The sequence below is a fragment of the Macrobrachium nipponense genome, chromosome 11 (assembly GCF_015104395.2).
Source record: "Macrobrachium nipponense isolate FS-2020 chromosome 11, ASM1510439v2, whole genome shotgun sequence".
Classification (NCBI taxonomy): domain Eukaryota; kingdom Metazoa; phylum Arthropoda; class Malacostraca; order Decapoda; family Palaemonidae; genus Macrobrachium; species Macrobrachium nipponense.
In genome coordinates, this window is record NC_061087.1 from 41,208,626 (window position 1) to 41,218,027 (window position 9,402).

Here is a 9,402-nt window from a genome sequence, read left to right on the forward strand (position 1 = left end):
ATATAATAACATACACGGTGGTAAAATAACGCCTTAGACGAAAGTTAAATGGAATCTTAATAAACGAACTTATATCAAAAGGGAGGCAGTAATCTTAGGTACAGTGATATAACCTGCTCAGATTTCTTTTTTTTTTTTTTTTACTCCGTGTGTGTGTGTGTGTTTCTCCAACCAAACCTAATGAATCCTCCCACGGAAAGAATTCCAGAGCTTATTGGTGGAACTCTTGCTAATCGAGGAAGAGTCCTCCCCACATCCCCCTCATTAAACACTGTTACCATATAATTTTTCGAAGTCCCTCAAGAAGGTGTACCAAGGAAACCTGTGTCCAACTGACACGTCTGTACAGACGCACGCTCAAAGCAGCAGCAAAGTGACACACTAATACCAACTCGACTGCTCCTCAGACCAATGAAAATTCATGAGGAGGTTGTTTACCTGTCATCCCCGCGGAAGACAGTTTCGTGACTGAGATGAACAACATGTATGGCCTATTATCATACAAACGTCAATTAAAAGTCAATGTATGGTGGGTAACTCCGCATAGCAAAGTCTGCTGCTGCTGCTCCTGCTGCAATGGCTAATGAGTTTTCTTGTATAATTGCAACTCGCTTAACTTTTGAGAGGCGAAATTTTGCAATACTGTATTATCTACTGAATTGCAAATAGAGCTCTCTCTCTCTCTCTCTCTCTCTCTCTCTCTCTCTCTCTCTCTCTGGGAATTGAATAGTTTGCATGCCAGACTGCCTGATCTTCTCTAGACGTGACCTCGCGGATATTCCAGTTGATATTCCAGCAGATATTCCAGTTCAACCAGATATCTTGAAAGTCTGGCAATTACACGGCCAAGATCTTCCTTCCTCTACTACTTTTCTAAGAAAGCTTTTGCCGCAAATGTTGGTATAATGATTCGTATTCACACTATCAACGACCAATAAGCATTTTTCACGGAATAACTTTACTCAAGTGGAACGGACTGATTCTCGTCCAATAATGCCAGGTCCTGACCTAACCAGATCTTATCTACCTAACCAAACTTAGGGCGGCATACCCTGACCTGGCAACAGTCGTGGAATGAAAAGATACTTATTTACCTAACCTAACTTAGAGCGGTGCCCCCTGACCTGGCAACAATCGTGGAGGGAGAAGATACTTATTTACCTAACCTAACTTAGAGTGGCGTCCCCTGACCTGGCAACAATCGTGGAATGTAAAGATACTTATTTACCTAACCTAACTTGGAGCGGTGCCCCCTGACCTGGACCTAACCTAACTTACAGTGGTGTCCCCTGACCTGGCAACAACCATGGAGGGAAAAGATACTTATTTTCAAGTCAGTGATGACATGCTCCTATAAAATCTGCAGCCTAATTGTATGAAAGTGAAATCAATGATGGGAGTTGTCTCACTCGCAGCTGTGACCATTTCCTCGTCCCCTCGGCCAGCGCTGGGACCTATTGGGGTACTCAGCGCTGAAACGGAAACTGACAGTAAAAAAAGTTCGAAAGGTGTAACAGGAGGACGTGGAAAGGATGAGTAAAAGGAGGTACGATAAAAGGAATGAAAGGGGTTGCAGCTATGGGGGCAAAGGGACACTGTTTAGATCTTTAAGTCATGCCCACAATGATAGCACTACTCCAATAAGAGGGGACAACCATCTGGAACCTTCACATTGTAATTGTTTATACACATTAATCCGCTTATGAAATACACTAAAATCCTAAGACATCTTATTGACGATTCCTCTTTCTTAGCAATATTCTCCCTCTCTTTCATCTAGTAAAACTCAGAACATACAAACAAGTATTGCTGTCTCCTAATTGCGCAACTGTGCGACACTCTCTCTCTCTCTCTCTCTCTCTCTCTCTCTCTCTCTCTCTCCACTCTCTCTCTCTCATAAAAAGGATATCCTCACTGAAGCCTTCCTGTACTGCATATAAACTGCTCCTGAAATCTTCAACTTTATGTGATACACAAAAAACGGACTCCTTAATAAGCTGATAAACACGGATATCCCCCACCCCTTATGGTGGGGTGGCTCTCAACAGCTCCCTTCCACAGCCTGGCAGGAAAGCCAGTGAGGATTTTTTCCCTCCGTGGGCTAAATAGGATCAGGATCCTTTGGCCTCTAACCTCTGTGGTGGGGCCATCCTCAGGCCCGCTTCACTAGCCTAGTAGGAAACCTGCCTTCCTCCGGAGAAGCAGCCTCTGAGGAGGATTGTTCCCGCCATGGGCTAGATAGGATCGGGATCCTTTGGCCTTTAGCCTCTGTGTGGGTCCATCCTAAGGCCTGCTTCCCCAGCCTGGCAGCCGAAAACCTGCCTTCCTCCGGGGAAGCAGCCTCTGAGGAGGATTGTTCCCGCCATGGGCTAGATAGGATTGGGATCCTTTGGCCTTTAGCCTCTGTGGTGGGTCCATCCTAAGGCCTGCTTCCCCAGCCTGGCAGAAAACCTGCCTTCCTCCGGGGAAGCAGCCTCTGAGGAGGATTGTTCCCACCATGGGCTAGATAGGATCGTGATCCTTTGGCCTTGAGCCTCTGTGGTTGGGTCCATCCTAAGGCCTGCTTCCCCAGCCTGGAAGGAAACCTGCCTTCCTCCGGGAAGCAGCCTCTGAGGAGGATTGTTCCCTCCATGGGCTAGATAGGATCGTGATCCTTTGGCCTTTAGCCTCTGTGGTGGTCCATCCTAAGGCCTGCTTCCCAAGCCTGGCAGGAAACCTTCCTTCCTCCGGGGTGGAAGCAGCCACTGAGGAGGATTGTTCCCTCCATGGGCTGGATAAGATCGGGATCCTTTGGCCTTTAGCCTCTGTGGTGGGTCCATCCTCAGGCCCGCTTCCCCAGCCTGGCAGGAAACCTGCCTTCCTCCGGGGAAGCAGCCACTGAGGAGGATTGTTCCCTCCATGGGCTGGATAAGATCGGGATCCTTTGGCCTTTAGCCTCTGTGGTGGGTCCATCCTCAGGCCCGCTTCCCCAGCCTGGCAGGAAACCTGCCTTCCTCCGGGGAAGCAGCCTCTGAGGAGGATTGTTCCCTCCATGGGCTGGATAGGATCGGGATCCTTTGGCCTTTAGCCTCTGTGGTGGGTCCATCCTCAGGCCCGCTTCCCCAGCCTGGCAGGAAACCTGCCTTCCTCCTGGGGAGCAGCCTCTGAGGAGGATTGTTCCCTCCATGGGCTGGGTAAGATTGGTATCCTTTGGCCTTTAGCCTCTGTGGTGGGTCCATCCTCAGGCCTGCTTCCCCAGCCTGGCAGGAAACCTGCCTTCCTCCTGGGGAGCAGCCTCTGAGGAGGATTGTTCCCTCCATGGGCTGGGTAAGATTGGTATCCTTTGGCCTTTAGCCTCTGTGGTGGGTCCATCCTCAGGCCCGCTTCCCCAGCCTGGCAGGAAACCTGCCTTCCTCCGGGGAAGCAGCCACTGAGGAGGATTGTTCCCGCCATGGGCTGGATAAGATCGGGATCCTTCGGCCTTTAGCCTCTGTGGTGGGTCCATCCTCAGGCCCACTTCCCCAGCCTGGCAGGAAACCTACCTTCCTCCGGGGAAGCAGCCACTGAGGAGGATTGTTCCCTCCATGGGCTCTGGATAAGATCGGGATCCTTTGGCCTTTAGCCTCTGTGGTGGGTCCATCCTCAGGCCCGCTTCCCCAGCCTGGCAGGAAAACCTTCCTTCCTCCGGGGAAGCAGCCACTGAGGAGGATTGTTCCCTCCATGGGCTGGATAGGATCGGGATCCTTTGGCCTTTAGCCTCTGGGGTGGGTCCATCCTCAGGCCCACTTCCCCAGCCTGGCAGGAAACCTGCCTTCCTCCGGGGAAGCAGCCTCTGAGGAGGATTGTTCCCTCCATGGGCTGGATAAGATCGGGATCCTTTGGCCTTTAGCCTCTGTGGTGGGTCCATCCTCAGGCCCGCTTCCCCAGCCTGGCAGGAAACCTGCCTTCCTTCCGGGGCAAGCAGCCACTGAGGAGGATTGTTCCTCCATGGGCTGGATAAGATCGGGATCCTTTGGCCTTTAGCCTCTGTGGTGGGTCCATCCTCAGGCCCGCTTCCCCAGCCTGGCAGGAAACCTGCCTTCCTCCGGGGAAGCAGCCTCTGAGGAGGATTGTTCCCTCCATGGGCTGGATAAGATCGGGATCCTTTTGCCTTTAGCCTCTGTGGTGGGTCCATCCTCAGGCCCGCTTCCCCAGCCTGGCAGGAAACCTGCCTTCCTCCGGGGTGGAAGCAGCCACTGAGGAGGATTGTTGCCCTCCATGGGCTGGATAAGATCGGGATCCTTTGGCCTTTAGCCTCTGTGGGGGTGGGTCCATCCTCAGGCCCGCTTCCCCAGCCTGGCAGGAAACTTCCTTCCTCCGGGGAAGCAGCCTCTGAGGAGGATTGTTCCCTCCATGGGCTGGATAGGATCGGGATCCTTTGGCCTTTAGCCTCTGTGGTGGGTCCATCCTCAGGCCCGCTTCCCCAGCCTGGCAGGAAACCTGCCTTCCTCCAGGGAAGCAGCCACTGAGGAGGATTGTTCCCTCCATGGGCTGGATAGGATCGGGATCCTTTGGCCTTAGCCTCTGTGGTGGGTCCATCCTCAGGCCCGCTTCCCCAGCCTGGCAGGAAACCTGCCTTCCTCCGGGGAAGCAGCCTCTGAGGAGGATTGTTCCCTCCATGGGCTGGATAAGATCGGGATCCTTTGGCCTTTAGCCTCTGTGGTGGGTCCATCCTCAGGCCCGCTTCCCAGCCTGGCAGAAAACCTTTCCTTCCTCCGGGGAAGCAGCCACTGAGGAGGATTGTTTCCCTCCATGGGCTGGATAAGATCGGGATCCTTTGGCCCTTTAGCCTCTGTGGTGGGTCCCATCCTCAGGCCCGCTTCCCCAGCCTGGCAGGAAACCTTCCTTCCTCCGGGGAAGCAGCCTCTGAGGAGGATTGTTCCCTCCATGGGCTGGATAAGATCGGGATCCTTTGGCCTTTAGCCTCTGTGGTGGGTCCATCCTCAGGCCCGCTTCCCCAGCCTGGCAGGAAACCTTCCTTCCTCCGGGGAAGCAGCCTCTGAGGAGGATTGTTCCCTCCATGGGCTGGATAGGATCGGGATCCTTTGGCCTTTAGCCTCTGTGGTGGGTCCATCCTCAGGCCCGCTTCCCCAGCCTGGCAGGAAACCTGCCTTCCTCCAGGGAAGCAGCCACTGAGGAGGATTGTTCCCTCCATGGGCTGGATAGGATCGGGATCCTTTGGCCTTTAGCCTCTGTGGTGGGTCCATCCTCAGCCCGCTTCCCCAGCCTGGCAGGAAACCTTCCTTCCTCCACCGGGGAAGCAGCCTCTGAGGAGGATTGTTCCCTCCATGGGCTGGATAGGATCGGGATCCTTTGGCCTTTAGCCTCTGTGGTGGGTCCATCCTCAGGCCCGCTTCCCCAGCCTGGCAGGAAACCTGCCTTCCTCCAGGGAAGCAGCCACTGAGGATTGATTGTTCCATGGGCTGGAGAGGATCACGATCCTTTGGCCTTTAGCCTCTGTGGTGGGTCCATCCTCAGGCCCGCTTCCCCAGCCTGGCAGGAAACCTGCCTTCCTCCTGGGAAGCAGCCTCTGAGGAGGATTGTTCCCTCCATGGGCTGGATAAGATCGGGATCCTTTGGCCTTTAGCCTCTGTGGTGGGTCCATCCTCAGGCCCGCTTCCCCAGCCTGGCAGGAAACCTGCCTTCCTCCGGGGAAGCAGCCTCTGAGGAGGATTGTTCCCTCCATGGGCTGGAGAGGATCGGGATCCTTTGGCCTTTAGCCTCTGTGGTGGGTCCATCCTCAGGCCCACTTCCCCAGCCTGGCAGGAAACCTGCCTTCCTCCGGGGAAGCAGCCTCTGAGGAGGATTGTTCCCTCCATGGGCTGGAGAGGATCGGGATCCTTTGGCCTTTAGCCTCTGTGGTGGGTCCATCCTCAGGCCCGCTTCCCCAGCCTGGCAGGAAACCTGCCTTCCTCCGGGGAAGCAGCCTCTGAGGAGGATTGTTCCCTCCATGGGCTGGATAGGATCGGGATCCTTTGGCCTTTAGCCTCTGTGGTGGGTCCATCCTCAGGCCCGCTTCCCCAGCCTGGCAGGAAACCTTCCTTCCTCCGGGGAAGCAGCCACTGAGGAGATTGTTCCCTCCATGGGCTGGATAAGATCGGGATCCTTTGGCCTTTAGCCTCTGTGGTGGGTCCATCCTCAGGCCCGCTTCCCCAGCCTGGCAGGAAACCTGCCTTCCTCCGGGGAAGCAGCCTCTGAGGAGGATTGTTCCCTCCATGGGCTGGAAGTAAGATCGGGATCCTTTGGACCTTTAGCCTCTGTGGTGGGTCCATCCTCAGGCCGCCCACTTCCCCAGCCCTGGCAGGAAACCTTCCTTCCTCCGGGGAAGCAGCCTCTGAGGAGGATTGTTCCCTCCATGGGCTGGATAGGATCGGGATCCTTTGGCCTTTAGCCTCTGTGGTGGGTCCATCCTCAGGCCCACTTCCCCAGCCTGGCAGGAAACCTGCCTTCCTCCGGGGAAGCAGCCTCTGAGGAGGATTGTTCCCTCCATGGGCTGGATAAGATCGGGATCCTTTGGCCTTTAGCCTCTGTGGTGGGTCCATCCTCAGGCCCGCTTCCCCAGCCTGGCAGGAAACCTGCCTTCCTCCGGGGAAGCAGCCTCTGAGGAGGATTGTTCCCTCCATGGGCTGGATAAGATCGGGATCCTTTGGCCTTTAGCCTCTGTGGTGGGTCCATCCTCAGGCCCGCTTCCCCAGCCTGGCAGAAAACCTGCCTTCCTCCGGGGAAGCAGCCTCTGAGGAGGATTGTTCCCTCCATGGGCTGGATAGGATCGGGATCCTTTGGCCTTTAGCCTCTGTGGTGGTGCCATCCTCAGGCCCGCTTGCCCCAGCCTGGCAGGAAACCTTCCTTCCTCCGGGGAAGCAGCCACTGAGGAGGATTGTTCCCTCCATGGGCTGGATAAGATCGGATCCTTTGGCCTTTAGCCTGTGGTGGGTCCATCCTCAGGCCCGCTTCCCCAGCCTGGCGGAGGAAACCTGCCTTCCTCCAGAGAAGCAGCCTCTGAGGAGGAGTTTTCCCTCCATGGGCTGGAGAGGATCACGATCCTTTGGCCTTTAGCCTCTGTGGTGGGTCCATCCTCAGGCCCGCTTCCCCAGCCTGGCAGGAAACCTGCCTTCCTCCAGGGAAGCAGCCACTGAGGAGGATTGTTCCCTCCATGGGCTGGATAGGATCGGGATCCTTTGGCCTTTAGCCTCTGTGGTGGGTCCATCCTCAGGCCCGCTTCCCCAGCCTGGCAGGAAACCTGCCTTCCTCCGGGGAAGCAGCCTCTGAGGAGGATTGTTTCCCTCCATGGGCTGGATAAGATCGGGATCCTTTGGCCTTTAGCCTCTGTGGTGGGTCCATCCTCAGGCCCGCTTGCCCCAGCCTGGCAGAAACCTTCCTTCCTCCGGGGAAGGCAGCCCACTGAGGAGGATTGTTCCCTCCATGGCTGGATAAGATCGGGATCCTTTGGCCTTTAGCCTCTGTGGTGGGTCCATCCTCAGGCCCGCTTCCCCAGCCTGGCAGGAAACCTGCCTTCCTCCGGGAAGCAGCCACTGAGGAGGATTGTTCCCTCCATGGGCTGGATAAGATCGGGATCCTTTTGGCCTTTAGCCTCTGTGGTGGGTCCATCCTCAGGCCCGCTTCCCCAGCCTGGCAGGAAACCTGCCTTCCTCCGGGGAAGCAGCCTCTGAGGAGGAGTTTTCCCTCCATGGGCTGGAGAGGATCACGATCCTTTGGCCTTTAGCCTCTGTGGTGGGTCCATCCTCAGGCCCGCTTCCCCAGCCTGGCAGGAAACCTGCCTTCCTCCAGGGAAGCAGCCACTGAGGAGGATTGTTCCCTCCATGGGCTGGATAGGATCGGGATCCTTTGGCCTTTAGCCTCTGTGGTGGGTCCATCCTCAGGCCCGCTTCCCCAGCCTGGCAGGAAACCTGCCTTCCTCCGGGGAAGCAGCCTCTGAGAGGATTCCCTCCTGGGCTGGAGGAGGACGGGATCCTTTGGCCTTAGCCCCTCTGTGGTCCATCCTCCAGGCCCCATTCCCCCGGCCTGGCAGGAAACCATGCTTCCTCCGGGAACAGCCTCTGAGAGAATTGTTTCCCTCCAGTGGTGAGGATCCGGGGATCCTTTGGCCTTTAGCCTCTGTCCATCCTCAGGCCCACTTCCCCAGCCTGGCAGGAAACCTGCCTTCCTCCGGGGAAGCAGCCTCTGAGAGGATGCCCTTTCATTGCCTGTGTATGGGCTTAGACCTTTGGCTCATAGTCTTTCCTATAAGGATCATCTCCTTTAGCAATTCATTTAAGTCACAATGTCCTTCCTGCTGGACGATCTCTTCTCTAGGCTATTTTAATTCCGGCAGTTACTTCCTTGTGACAATCTCTTTTGGCTATTTTTTATTTCCTTTTGCTGGGTCTGCGTCGTCATCCAATCCGTTGACTATAACTCTATACCTTCACATACTCTTGTTTTCGAACATGCCACCTGCTCTCTCGCCGAAGTCTTCAAACGATACGATGGATCTGATACTGCTTCTGGAGACTGGATTTCGCTTACATGCTGGGGTCACGGCCCGCTGGGAGAAATCGGGAATGACATTTCTTTCATCGTTCCAGCGCTGGAGACCTTGGATTCCCAAAGGAGTAATTGAGATTGATATTTCTCTTGTTGTTCTAAGAGCTGGAGACCTATTGATTCCTGCGTCACGGCGTTTTGGGAGCAATCGGAATTATATTTCTCTCGTCGTTCCAGGAGCTGGAGACCTACGGATTCCAACTTCTTCGGTGAAAACACATAACTTTTCAGATCATTTAAATATCGCCTTAACAATTCCCCTTTGTTTTCCTTTTCGAACACTTATTTAGTTCTATATTTTTAAAGTGTGGCTTCTTCTTTCGAAATCCCCTTTATCTCTATTATCATTGTTTGAGCTCCAAACTCTTGGTCACCGATCGTTGTTCCTTTGCTCCCTTTTCATTCATTCCTGTCCTTCCTTATTTTTCCTCATTCCTTCGCCTCCCTTATTCCTGATCTTCCTTATTTGAAGTGTCGACCATAATTCCGAAAGTGAACGGCCGATTCTATACAGCTCCACGGATGTAGTCAAACATTGCACTGGAGTTATTCTGCCATGTTAGATTTTCCAGTCTTTCGATGTCGTTTCTCTTCCCACCTTCTCTCTCATTCAGTCTCACCCTCCTCGCTTTTCATGCTGTTAGAAGGCTTACATGAAGATCCGCATCCAAAAAAAAGCGGAAGTCAATAATTCTCTCGATCCTTGAAGATATAGTCGGTAGGTTTCCAAAAACGTTTTTCGCCCAAAACCAAAAAAATTCGCAGATCATCTTAAGCATCTCATTGAAAAATCAAATGTCATCTTTTCTTCAATAATTTTTTGCCACGGATATAATATCT